Source organism: Ixodes scapularis, unplaced genomic scaffold (assembly GCF_016920785.2).
Source record: "Ixodes scapularis isolate PalLabHiFi unplaced genomic scaffold, ASM1692078v2 ptg000065l_1__unscaffolded, whole genome shotgun sequence".
NCBI classification, from domain to species: Eukaryota; Metazoa; Arthropoda; class Arachnida; order Ixodida; family Ixodidae; genus Ixodes; species Ixodes scapularis.
In genome coordinates, this window is record NW_024609904.1 from 191,858 (window position 1) to 206,340 (window position 14,483).

Consider the following 14,483-nt stretch of genomic DNA (forward strand, 5'->3'; position numbering starts at 1 on the left):
ACGAGTAGAAAACGTGTCGTCAGCACGCTGGAAAACCGCAGCAAAGGCTAGCAAAAACGGCAAATCGTATCCCAAGCGAGTGATGCCCGGTGGCTTCACTTGCGCTGCAGCGAACAAGCGGGGAAGCGCGATCCAGCAATTGTCATAGAGATCAGTGATCACACTCATCTGAAATGATGGTGGAAGAGTGCGACTAGCGGAAAGATCGACACAATCCTTACGCCAAACGCCGAGCGCCGGGAATCTGCCGTCAGAGCGGTCACACTCTGTCCGCGCAAAACAGAGTTGAGCGGCGCATTCGTTTCTTACATCTTTCTGCATGATCATGATCAAAACAACACGTGCACCCTATTTTCAACCACAAAGAGTTACTACACTTCACTCTTACGCACTTATTAAGACCATATACGAACAGAGACCTTCGATGCCTTCGATGATCGATCGGCTCAGAATTGTTTCTCGCTACCACCGCTAGGGGATCCTTTTCGACTTCTGGTTGGTCAAGAGAGCATGCCAAGCCTTCTTTCCGAGTCTGCCGCACGCCCTGGCTCTGCCCGCGCCTCCCATTGACCAAACTCTCTACATATACGGCTCTGATAGTAACTGTACCGTTGTACTCTTTGTAACAGGCGGTAGCTTGCGCCACCTCTCGCTAACGATAATCGTGAGAGTGGAGCTATCGTCCTAGTTTGAGAGTAGGCCTCCATTCGGCGCGCCCATCGCGCGGTTCGAGGCTAAGTCGGTACTGATGATGATTGCGCTTGCAAACGTGTATAGTCCTTTCGGAGGCCTGTGCACACGCTGGCGGCAAGCTTCCACAGCGAAGGCGTAGGGCTTGGTCCGCTGCTTCGACGGTTGTCGCCAGCGTGCAGAGACCTCTGAGAGTTTTGTCAGACAGTTGCGGTAGGTTATTTAAACTGCTCGCCCACATAACATGGTCAGAAGGCGGAAAATAGTTACTGCGCAATCGCACATTGCCCGTGCGGCTGTCTCCGATGCCTCCATGCATGCTTCGGTGCCGACAGCGCTTGCCAACATTAAAATGGCGACACTCTCACTGTTGTCAGACCACAAAGCAATTTCGCATAAGGTCTATTAGGACCAACAAAATTCAATTGGCACTGGGCCACCTAATTGGTCACTCTAATTGGATTCAATGTTTCCAACTGGTTACCCCAATTAGGACCAACAAAATTCAGTTGGCACTGGGTCAGCTAATTGGTCACTCTAATTGGATTCAATGTTTCCAACTGGTTATCCCAATTGGGATCAATAAAATTCAGTTGACACTGGGCCACCTAATTGGTCACTCAATTGGATTCAATGTTTCCAACTGGTTATCCCAATTAGGATCAATAAAATTCAGTTGGCACTGGGTCACCTAATCGGTCACTCTAATTGGATTCAATGTTTCCAACTTTGTTTTCAATGTTTCCAATTTTCAAGTTTCCAAAGATCGCAATTTCTTTTTTTTTTTTTCAGTATTGCGTTGCAATAAATTTTTTCAACATCGCAATTTGAAATGGGGGAAAACAATTCGTACGCTGTTTAATAAAAAATAATAATAATATAAAAACGAAAAAAAAGAAAAAAAACTCTGTTGCTAGACTTAGTCGGAATTTCCGGCAGCGTCGGTGTACACTGGGCGGCAAAGATGGCACCGCGAGGACGGTGGAAGCGTAACGTTGGTGGAAGCGAAGCATGAAGCACATGGCGCCGATGGCGTGCACGGCATTCGTAGCATGGTTATGGCAAGAGTTTTTTTGTGTTTTACTGCTGCAGAGTGCTTAATGGTGCGGTGATAATTACTTCATTTGACCTGCCAGCTTGTTAGAGCGCGAAGGATTGGCAACAAACGTTTATGGGAGCAAGGTAAGAAATTTTCTTTGTCCTTGTTGCGCTGCAGTTTGGGGATTTCGGATTGTTAGATCTGCTGAGACACTCGTTGCTTGATCTTCAGTGAACGATACGAGCGTGAATGTATAGCTTTCGAGAAGAAAATTTTCCGGGCAGCTATCAGTTCGGAAGTTGTTGGGTGTCCGCGAGGAAAGTGCGTTTTAAGCATCTCAAAACTAAACTATGAATTGCTGAAAACACTGACTGGGCACAGTTTCAAAAATGGAAGCTTTGGGATTCAAAATTAAGCAATTTTGGGGGAATTTTCGATGAGTGGGGCGGTCGGTCGGTGATGTCGGGTCATTACCTCCGGAATTTGATGACTTAAAGGGACAATGAAGGCAATTTCGGACACCTTTTTGGCGATCGAACTGGCTTCCAGGCACGTCTAAGGCCACGTCGCCCAAATTTCAGCCGAAACCGACGCTTGTGTGCCGCGCAAATCAATCAAACAGTCGCGGTAATAATCGTACCGGAATCGACTGGAGCGACGCCCCGAGAGTTGCGGGAGAAGCCAGGAGAAGCGGAGCTCACGTGACCGATGCGAGGCCAAGAAGCGCGACGTCACAAGAGACGCCTCGGCGATTGGTCGAAACGAGAGACGCGCCCTCGGTCACGTTTTGGTTCTCGGTTTTTAGGAATACTGTTCTAATTTCCGCTTGAATAACCATGAAAAGAATAAATCGGACCGGAAAGGATTACTAAACCGTAAATAAAGCAGCATGATTGTTTTTTTCCTTTGCTGCGCTGGACGCGAAACGGCCAACGAGCAACTATAAGCACTTCGGCATGCGGGCCGCTCGTTACCGGCTGGGCGGTCTCCCTCGGGTGATGGCGGAGGCCGCCACACGCGTACTCCCGTTCCGTTTGCGTTGGGTTACTGAACGAAAACTCGCTCGCGAGAGCGGCATTGCCGTCCATGTTGACAGATTCGACGAAACGACCGCGCCACCGCGCTCGCGTCTCCAGCTCGACGCTCGCCCTCCCGCGGGGGAAACGGGAAGCGCTCTAGTGAGGGTCCCCCGATTCTCCTGCTCAGCGGGCATGGCGGAACTGCTCGCGATAATGGCTCGCAAATGTCATTTCCGAATGCAAACAACACTCTTCACTGTCCCAACGTAGTGCTTCAGCCGGTATGGGATTGTGCCTTACTCTATAGTTTTAGTATTGCGCATAGAAGCAAACGCAAGCGGTGTGCGTTTGCGTTAGAGTCGCGTGCCCCACGTTGTGCGTGCGCCTCATCGCCATGCGCCATCCAAGACCGCGATTTCGGGCTCCGCACACGCGCAGTGTGGAACGCGCAAAGCTAACGCAAACACACAGTGCTTGAGTTCGCTCGTATACGCAATATTAAAACTCACTACTGTTTCACCGGCTTCCAACGCCAACGAAACGTGCTGCAGTGACCAGACGTTCAAGCAGGTAGGCGTTCCTTCGAACTGGAAAGGCTGAGATTGGCAAAATGACGGCGAGCAAATACAAAAGTAAATAAATGTTATGAAAAAACTAGTAATTAAAAAAAGGCTTTTTTTTTTTACTTTTGGGCATTTGGTCTGGAAGAATATTGGCGGCGACTTTGAACGGTTTGCCGATTGTCAAAAGTCGCGACTTCGATAGTACAATATACTTTACCCACAATTAATGTAATTTTACATGGATTTCTCACATTAGCTAGAATGTTTTCATTGATTTTAGACTATTTTTATTTTATTTGTAATTAAAATGCAGAAATTGGAACCAGTGATGATAATTAGCACAGTTTTCATTGTCATATTTCTTCGCGCGTTTAAAATTAGATCATAAGCAACAAATTATATTAGAGCTTGAATAATTACTTATTCAAATATGCGAACTTTAATGTTATTATTATAATACAAATCGCGGCAATGTATGCCTCTAATTAAAGCCAAGATCACGAGAATACTCTATTTAATCATAATAGTCTTTCCAGAAAGATATAATTCTGTTTTCTTTTTAGCATATGAAAATCTCTTACATAGTTATCAAGATAGACAAACAGTTAAACGCTGGATGTGATATGAAGTCCTACGCGTCACGCGGTGCTATAAAAACACACACACGCACTCCAGCTGTCTGACTCGGATTCCGTCTTGGGTTGTTGCAGTGAGAGCAGCGTTTATTAGTTTATGCGTTTCGTGGACATATTGTAAAAATTGGAATTATTCTCTTATTCCTGTGCTGGGGTGATTCTCGTTATTTCCCATGACAATTATCTGAGCGAGAAAAAGGCAGCGAGAACGCAGAGATATCAGCACTGATTTTTTCAACAACTACGAATATCAGCCTGGATCGAACACTATGTCACAAAATAAGGTTTCCGCGAACAACTTTTCTAAGTAAATAATTACCATGTGAGACACATCTTGAGTCATGAAGGAATCCGAAATTAAGACCTCTGTCGAGAAGTTAAATCCAAAATAGAGGTAAGTTTCGGTTTCGCTCCAGAATTAAAACGCGCATCCTTCCGTAATTAATACGCTAAACACCGTTCTTGTTTTCAGGTTAAAGAGGTGACCTGCGCTCATAAAACATTAGCTTCCTCGTATTACCAGAAATAATTTATGTCGCTCAGTGAAGCCAGCACGCTAGACAGGCTCAACAGCGGCACGCATCTCTGACCCTCACTAAACCCGCCATCTTGAAAAATGAGTGGCGCCACCTATAGTTAGTTGGAGTCGCGAGCGGTCCCCGGAATCTCGATCTCCTAAATACTACCGATACCGACTATTCACACTTGACGTCACTCTCTACGTCACCTCCGTTTTTGGAGGCCCAGAAACGAGAATGGAGATTGTCCAGTTTCGGTTTCTTTACTTCTTTCGTAGGCACAGAAATACGCGTCACAAATGGCTACAAAAAATTGGGCAGCATGCTATGTTCCCAAGAAACATAAAAACACCATTAAAAAAATTAAATAAAATCGTCTTCATTGTCCCTTTAATAAAATAACAGTAGGTGCCAAAAATTTTGCATCTCATCCGGCGGACTATTTGCAGCTATGTTTCAAAATTTACTCTGTCTCACTCAGGGTAAGTTCAAAAACCTACCCGCATCCAGCGTTGCCTCTGATCCATTCGAGTAAGATTTGGAACACAGCCTGCAATGCACGATTTCTTTTCGAGATACGAAAGACACTTATTTTTTCACCCATGCACACTTTAAAGGAGCAATGCAACAATTTTTGTACTTTGCGGAAATACCGCTTAAAACGGATCCCCCAACGTTAATGACCTATGAAACACGCGTTCATTTTTCACCCTACGCAATAGAAGTCCCAGAAAAAAATTAAAGAAAAACGAGCAGCGTTCACCCCCTCAACTCGCAGCCAGAACAAGCGGCCACGTGATCTGGAGCCGATTATATGCCGCCAGTGTTGATCATAGCCACGCGCTGGTGTTGGCAAAGCGCAGGACACGGGCTGAATTCCAGACATTGTTAAGGCTCGGCTGTCGTCGTTGCAGCGATTGGACACAGGTCACAACCTGAATGCTTCTCGAGCTAGCAATTGTCACGAGCCCAAGTCGAGTGCCCACGCAATGCTCGGGTCCAATCTATGAACCGCATTCAAATATCGTCACTTGGGTGTACTGCGATCCCCGAGTTACGTCATCAAATTTTGCAAAGGAGAGATTGAATGAAAATTATCGCTATTGTCCTTGAAATTACACCGCAACAAAGGAGTTTCTTGGCCAATGGCGTTGCATGTGAGTATCCTTGAGTTCCAGGTGTGCCAGTAAGCTCGTGTAGAGACAAAAACATTCCAATTTAATATCGTTGCACAGCTCCTTTAAGCATTTTTCAGGTGCACTGGCCAGCTTTACAGAGATCCCTTTGAATTGACTGTTTTTTCTCCTTATAGCAGAGAATATGTCTCACAGGCTCATAGGAAACTTAGTACTTAAACCATCCCAGATGCGAATTTAGCCCAGTCTCGGCAAAAGCTTCATCTCCTAATTTTGACCAATGTGTTTCAGTCACCCAGGGATGTTTGCCTTTTAATGCAAGGCCTGCAGGTTTATACCACTGCAACTAATTTCTTGGCAGCGAAAAAAAAATGTTTAGTAGGTTTCTAAGCTTGATTTAAACATTTATAGTCCCATAAGGTCATTTAATGCATATTTATCCTTTATTTTAGGGAAGCTGCAGCTGCTATCCTGGAAGAAAACGACGATGCCTGGAAGCAAGAAATCATTTCTAACAAGTTAAATAAAGACTGTCGTGATTATCTACCTTTAGATCTAGTTGCAACTTTTTCTTGTTTGGGATATCCAAACACTAATAGTTGTCCCAATTCGTATCTGTCAATATGATTTGAACAGTTGGACCAATTGCTTTTTTCCTATTGGGAGTCCGAAAGCAGAAAAAGGTTTTTCCAATTGGTTGCATCCTATTGACAATGCCGAACTGGTTCGAATTGATGTTCAATTAGATTTCGACAATTGGAACCAATGGACTTTTTCTAACTAGGAGTCCGAAATCACAGATAGGATTCCCAATTGGTTCTAATTGTCGACAACTAATTGGAACCAATTGACTTTTTCTAACTAGGAGTCCGAAATCACACATAGGATTCCCCATTGGTTCTAATTGTCAATAACTAATTGGACCCAATGGTTATTTTTAACTGGGAAAGCATTGTTTGAAAGGCGACCCTGCCAGAGGCGACGGCCTCGGACTCTTACATGCGCAGGAAGCGCGGCACTTAAAACACTTTAGGCCAAAGCGAGTATTAATTATCTTTGTGGACAGCGAAGAACCATCGTCGTACTAGTGCACGGCATTCATTTTTGTGCTGGCGTGCGTTTCATAAAGTCTGTTCTATGAGGTATGTGATCAATCTACATTATTTTACTTGGGCGGTAGAATCCGCAACAATTTACTTTTTATTTATCTGAAAGCTAAATCTGCAATCGCGTTACAATTGGGGGCCCGTTAGAATCGTGTAAACAGTTTTTTTAAATAAAGAGCTGGCAGAGTGAAACTACCAATACCAGCTTCATTATCCTTATTTATAATGTTTTAAAGGGAAGTCCAGATATAACGAACTACTGATAAAACTACCACATTTCGCGGAGCTATCACGTTCGTTATAAGTGGATTTGACTGTAGTTTCCGTGTACCTGTATGTCGGAGTTTTCGGACCGCAGGTGTCATGTATGCCAGACGATGACTTTTGTACTACCACATCCTTTTTGTTTTGCTTGATTTACTGCATCCTGTGTATTGTTGGTCAGTGTGTGCATAGTTTTGCATTGTGTTATGCATTTGTATATATCTTAAACTGCAGATGATAAATGTGTAATCAGAGTTTTGTATCGGTGTTCCTCCAAATAAAGCTAGACAGTTCGAGCTGCCAGTGTTAGTTTTCTTTTCCAGCCATTGCATATTTTAGCTGAAGGAATGCTGTTAGCAGAGAAGCTCTCTGGAAAGTTTTATTTCGGCATTTCCGCCCCCCATCAAAAGAAAAAAAAATTACAGCATTTTTTTACCACGAAAGTAAACTACGCATAGGTGAACACTCATTCTCCACCCAAATAATATCCTAGTGGTCTGAACCAGATGCGAAAGTTCCAGAATTAACCAATATCTATTATAAACAAATTTCTGAAGTTTTTATCGGAAAATGGCAGTTAATAAAGTTTTCGAATTCATGAAGCTGAATGGCACCAGTCACCTAAAAACGAGCTAAAATGGGCCGCATTTTTCCCATTAAAATGTTTTAGAAAATCACTTAACTTTTAAATGAGATGATGGTTAGTTCTGAAACTGGCATCAGGTTCAGACTGCTAGCACTACACTTTGCCTTTGAATCATCCATAGTTTATTGTTGCATTGAAAAAACGCAACATTTTTTGGCGGGAGAACACGTACATCATATACTTGCTCTACGGCTCTTGTGCTGCATCTGCCGAGTCTATGGTGGCTTCTGCCCCTGTCCCAATGGCAAGAGCCTCCAGGAACAAGTCGATTTCTGGCTGTGACCTTATACCTTTGCAGTCCATCACTATATGCCTCCTTCCCTCAGCTGGCGCAAGCAGTCTCTAGGTCTTCGGTGAAGTGGGTCCTCCACTGCCGTCTTTGGAGAGTCCCGGCCCCTGCATTGAATAAGAAACTGCTTCCCCCGGTGTTTTCGTGAAAACACTCTCAATTGTGTCCTTCTCTACCCCGTGCATCCATGACGATGATTTCTAGGCCATGCTATTTCTCCAGCGTTATCTCTCTTCCTCTTGCACGAGCATCCTCGCCGCCTTGGCTTTGGCTGCAGCGTGGTGCTCCGGTCTTTGCTATCCATCAAAGGTCGTGTTGGGATCTGACAGTGATGTGCGAGTGTCCTTGTTTTTTCCCACCACTTCGTGTTCTGGTCGCTGGAGACCATGTAGGTCCAGATCTTGTCCACGTTCTCTGATCCATCTGTCTCGGGTGTCTCTCTTAGCTGGGCTTCACCACTGTCTCCTTGTCCTCTATGCTCAACCAGCCGAGGTGTCCTTGGACTGCTCTATTGGAGCCGTTGGAGGAAGCTCTAGGGGCCATTCCTTTTGCCTCTTGCTGCCTTGTCTTTAGAAAATTATGCTTGTTTGATTCGAGGCCAGTCGCCCCCGTTCCCGTACGTGATGCCTGGAATAACTGCCACCTTCCCCAGACTTCTTAACACTTCAAAACCGTATAGATTTTCTTCCAAGGATTAATTTTCACTCGATTGCTCTTTTGTGAACCTGTTCTTTATATTGTGCCAGAGAATTCCGCCCGCCCTGCTGTAGAACTTTCCGGAAATGTGTGGTGCCCTACCATCTGCTTGACGCATTGTGACGTTTCTATGTGTAGCACGTGAGGTTATCCAGGAACTGAAGGCAAAGTTCATGTTGGTTGACTATTTTGCAATTTTAAAGGCAGATAAAAAGCAAAGCAGTATGTGATAATCAGGGTTGTAAAGTGTCTACCGTAAAAATACCGAGCAAGCACCCACTGAAAATTTGAAGATAATTGCAAAAAATAGGGGATGGGCGCATGTGAAGTCATCAATTTTATCTTATGTTCTGTGCATATTTTTTCAGATGTTTCAAATTATGGGGGTGGGTGCTTAGTGCCGAATGGGCGGATGCACAATATTCTGCGGTAGGTACACGTACCTGGCAATCGGTACCTAGGTATTTTTGTTGTACCCGAGTTACACACCTAGGTACTTTCCTTTCTCAATTTCTGTATACTATGTATCTTAGGTACTTTTTCCAGTAACTTGTAACTAAGTGAAGTTACCGTAAAAACCCACATATAATACGAGCCCGCGTATAATACGAAGCATGACTTGAATACAGCGAAGGAAAAAAAAAGTTTTATTCACGTAATATGAAACAATTTAAGGACCGCGTAAAATGTGACCCAGGAAGTCTTTAAAAAATTTATTTGCGTCGTAATTGAACCTTAATCACTGTCATCATTTCCATCAGACTCCTTTTCCGACGCCTCCTCCCAAAGGCAGTCGTCTTCAGTGCCGTCGAGCGTATTTGAAATCCCGCACTTCTTGAAAGAGCGAGCGATGAGTGTGCGCCGACGCAGTGGAAACGCGGCGCGGCGCATAAAGCGAGCAACCCAATGTCGGCTCGCCGAAGTTCTCTTGCGGCAGCTCAATATTTACGGCGAGGTGCTGTTCACGTTGCTCTTATACGAAGTCGCCGAGACTTGCTTCGACGTCGGCGAACACGCCATTCTTTGGGCTCCTAAAGCTTCTCGTTCCGTTGAACGCAAACAGAGCTTGCTTTTGTCGTCTCCATCCGTGGATGCTGCCTTCATTTACGACTGATTGTCGTCCGGCAGCACTGTTGCCGATGTCTTCCGCAACCAAAATGACTTTTCTTTTGAAGGCAGCCGAGCCAGCTGAGCTATGGTATTCTAATACATGTATGAAGGGTCAGTTCTGCGGGCACACATGTTGCATAGGCCCCCACCTTCCCGCAGAACTCGCACGCCCTCCATACTCTTCTTTTTAAGTGCAATAAAGTACAGTATGATTACAGTGTACTAAAAAAATTGGGTTGTGTGTGTGTTTATACAGCCTAGAACTTGGTCTGCCTCGCAGGGGCGACGAGCCTCCCAGCTGTAGATGAGCAATTTAGCCAGTGCGGCACAACCGCTAGCCTGGGGTCCTTAACGTGCATCACGTAGTAGTGATACACGACCGCACGCCGGTACGATGCTCATCCAGATCGAAACGGGCAGGGGTGGGGCTCGATGTACTAGAATACTTGGGTAGTGTTGGGACCGGAGCGGCTCGGCAACGGGAGCTCGTGAGGGCGCGTGTGTTGACAGTTCGTGGCGGCGCTGTAGTGTAATTATGCAGCTCGCGCAGCCCGCCTTTTTTTTTTTCACTCTGAGCGGTGCACGTGTCGGTACCACGATTTTATACACTCCGTTTCACCTTATATTGTACCGCAGCGAAGGCTAGAAGCTCGAGCTCAGCATTGGCAGCTGCATGCTCTTAGTGCACGAGAGCTTGTGCCGCCGAGATGTGCCCTAGAGCAAGGAGCTCGCGCTTGTAGCCTTTCCTGCGGTACAACACAAGGTGAAACAGAGTATAGGGCACATAAAAGAATCGTTATTTTCAAATCTTTTCTTTTTTGAAAATTTTGCGGTAGGCAAAGAGTTAAAGGGCAACTCCACTCAAAAAGTCGACCCTATCGAAATGACTGATATCGCTTTAGGAGGTCAAAGTACGGTCATACCCAAAATATTACGTCAAAGCGACGCCGCGTTATCGATTAAAACCAATATTAAAAATGTTCTCCCGGCTCGGTTAGCGGCCCGAAAGCGGGTGAGCAACGCTGGCACCGGGTGAGCTAGTGAAGCAACACTGGGCAATGACGTAGTTCTAGTCCTACGCTTTCATACGGACGCCGCGAGCGCTTCGTTTCCTGTGGCATTCTGCGATTCTGCTGACGGCACGAGGTGTTTACCACATTATTTTGTGTTTCCCTATATTTATTAGCTTCCAGGCAGTTCCTTTAACTCCAGCATTGCTTCCGCGACAGCGCGGAAGAGAGCGAAGCGGTGCCGCTCGCTCACGCGCGCGTCGTGGAGCCGGAGAGACTCGCCGGACTCGCGTTGGGCAATGTCGAGCAGGATTTGTAGTGGCCTGGGTTGCACCAAAAACCCGGTGCACAACCCGGAGCTGCGGTTCCACCAGTTCCCAAGAGACCGTAAGAGGAACAAGGTGTGGGTCGGTGCCGTTCGCCGGATAGACTTCGGAAGACCGTTGACTCTGAGCTCCAACGCGAAGCTCTGCTCCCAGCACTTTACGTCAGACACCTACACACGGGATCTGCGGCTGCTGACCGTTGCGGGTTTCTCCACGAAACATGCGTCTTTGAAGAACGATGCGGTGCCGTCGCTGTTCGCGTACCGTCCGCCGGCTGCTCCAGCACGATCGGCCGGACGCAGCAGGTCGCGGCTGATCTAACTAGCGTGCACATAAAGGCACCTTAGCTTACCAACTTAGACCACTTGTGGATAGATCTGTCCATCTATCTCCCGTTATTTCGTTTTCTCTCGGTCCGCGAGCAAAAAACAAATACAGTCACGCTGCGCCGGCACCGACCGCGTCATATTTATAGCAGTCGGATTCGCTTTTCGGCCGGCAAATTTATAAATACACACTAAAACTTACTACATTTGGTGCATATTAACAAAGTGAAGCGGTAAAAAAAGAAAATGTGCATCTAACCTTCTGTTTTCAAACTCCACGTGCGATTGAGCCGACCATGTCGGCGCGTCGGCTGAGAAGCGCGGGACCAGAACTAGGTCATGCCGACGACGCGCCACTAGTATCAGTGTTGCCAAGCTGCTTCAACCGGTAGTTTCGGTTTCGCCGTGCCGCCGGAACGATACTCGGATTCGCGATATCTACAAAACTAAACACACTACCGAAAAACAAATTATATCTCGTGATTCAGGGCCGCCGGCTTCGACTAAACAGATCATAACCCAAAAATTGTAAAAATGGAGTGGAGTTGCCCTTTAATGAACGGTTTAATGGGCCATGTTGGAATTGCAGCTTTAAAGGGAGCCATTGTTAAAGGCCAACCCACTTTAGAAAGTTCGCGAACAAACAACACGCTTTGACCGAAAGCAACGAGGCGCTCGTTTTTGTTGTGTCTGTCCGTCCCTTCTCGTTTTCTTCCTCAAGATTAATTATCTCTACCAACCCCGGCTCGTTCTGTTTTGAGATATTCATCGCTAAAATTTTGCCTTTCTTCGCTTAATTAAAAAGCCGGGCGCTGAAAGCGCGAATGAGGTTGTGCTGATATCGATGCGTAGAAAAATGACAGTTGTTTCTGTCCCCTTGTCACTAACTCGACAGCGTGTCTTTGGTGGACTCGCCGGCGCCACACATCAAGACGACTATTACTATTCTACATATTTTCATAACGCGGTTTCTGAATCAAGCGAAGAAAGGCAAACTTTTACGATAAAATTTGCGAGCCTCGTTGCTTTTTCGCGAATTGTCGAAATTGTGTTTGCCTTTAAAGGGGCGGTGAACCGATATTCAATTGGAATGTTTTTCACTTTACACGAGCTTACTGGCACTAGTGTGACTCAAGGATACTCACATGGAACGTCACTGGCCAAGAAACTCCTTTGTTGCGGTGTAATTTCAAGGACAAAAGCGATCATTTTCATTCCATCTCTCCTTTGCAAAATTTGATGATGTAACGTGGGGATCGCACTACACCCCAAGGACGATATTTGAATGCGGTTCATAGATTGGACCCGCGAATCGCGTGTGCACTCGAGTTGGGCTTGTGATAATTGCTAGTTTTAGAAGCATTCGGGTAGTGGCCCGTGTCCAATCGCTGCAACGACGACAACAGCCGAGCCATAACAATGTCTGGAACTAAGCGCGTGTCCTGTGCTTTGCCAACCCCAGCGCGTAGCTATGATCAACACTGGCGGCATATAATCGGCTCTAGATCACGTGGCCGCTTGTTCTGGCTGCGAGTTGAGGGGGTGGGCGCTGCTCGTTTTTCTTTAATTTTATTCTGGGACTTCTATTGCGTCGGGTGAAAAACGAACGCGTGTTTCATAGGTCATTAACGTGAGGGATCCGTTCTAAGTGGTATTTGCACAAAGTACGAAAATTGTTGCATTGCCCTTTTAATAACAACTCCTTTTAAAACTGCAATTGCACCATGGCCAATTAAGCCGCTAATAAACAAGTTAACTAACAGATTTTGGTTGATTATTAAACATTGCAACGGTTATTCACCCATTTATTGTCCACCGATCAAGTCTTACAGATAGTGTCACGAATGGCAAGTGATGAGGCGATAATAACTGAAAAAACTAAACGTTTAATGGGGCGAACTTGTGCCCAAGAATAAAAAGGAAACAGAAGAAAGCAGAGCGTCGCAGGCGTCGAAGTCGGCGTGACAGCAGAGTCGAACGCTGGGGCGAAACTGACTCCGCTCGCCTGGCGTAATCCCTTATGTACCCCGTGGGTTTCTGGATCGTTCGGCGTAGAAGGTTCGGCGCGTAGAAAATTCTAACCTCGAATCAGCAAGACGGTCTCGAATTCACTAGAACATCAAATTACACTGTCAACAAAAATGTGTAGTCGCGGCTAGGAATCGAACCCTGGCCTTCTGCGTGGGAGGCAAGCGCGATAACCGTTAGGCCACGCGCGCGCTGCCTACTTGTCCAACTGCGCGCGCGGCAATATAACGAAACACGGCATCCACATATCTGCCACATCCTTTTTTTGTAAAATATGTAAAGTTCTGTACATAATAAAACAAAACCACCCTGTATGTCTGCGTGAACCAGATACGCCCCCTGTGGAACCATGGGTCTTTCCCTTCAAATACCCAGCTCAGGCGAGACTTGCCTGGTTGTCAGAAGGCAGCTGTCGGTTAAATGTATTGTTATGAGCGTGTAGGTTTCAGATGGTTTACCCTCAAGAGGATAATGCGCTGCATTGTAACCATGTATGTGCTGCACATTGTAACCATTATTTCAATGCCGTGCTGTAAACTATTACAACTTTTTCTTTGCCTCATCTACGTCTGCTCATGTTTTCTGCTCAAAATGATGTGAAATACTTGTTTTTTTTTTAAATCTTATAAAGCATTACTTGTTCAGCCCACGTTGTCTCAGTTTTTGGACTTAAGTTCAATGTTAAAACGCGTGATAAAAATTGTCACTACTTATAAGCCATTTATTACAAGTGAACGTCGGGTGTTCCTCGGATGGTCGTGGCAGCCATGAAGAAATAGAAGATTCTCACCCCTTTGCGACCGTCGCTTGGGTGGTTCGTCGCATAAATGAACACACGAATGAGTGACAAGTGAAGCGAGCTGATTAAGGTCAAGAAAAAGAAGACGGGCAGAAAAGATGACAGAGAAGTTAACCTGGGGTCTTAAAAGCATACTAAAACAATCTCGGACTTTAGTATGCGTCGTTTCGTTCCATTATAAAATAAAATAGGAAAAAAAAAAAAAAAACTGCTTCCGAGTTTTAGATATTCCTTTTAAATATCTAATGTTCGGCCTTTGCGACCAAGGAAATGGGCATTTCAT

General features: G+C 45.6%; 1 long non-coding RNA gene and 1 pseudogene across 1 annotated transcript; one reads left to right on the forward strand and one right to left on the reverse strand.

Moving 5' to 3' along the window:
- The first annotated feature begins 1,649 nt into the window (after positions 1-1,649).
- LOC115313871 lies at positions 1,650-6,152 on the forward strand. Its single transcript, XR_005717907.1, has 2 exons — positions 1,650-1,872; positions 6,053-6,152. It is a non-coding gene; the product is annotated as an uncharacterized LOC115313871 (long non-coding RNA).
- A 40-nt stretch (positions 6,153-6,192) lies between these two features.
- The window catches only part of LOC120849334, a 71,151-nt pseudogene continuing 62,860 nt past the window's right edge, over positions 6,193-14,483 (reverse strand).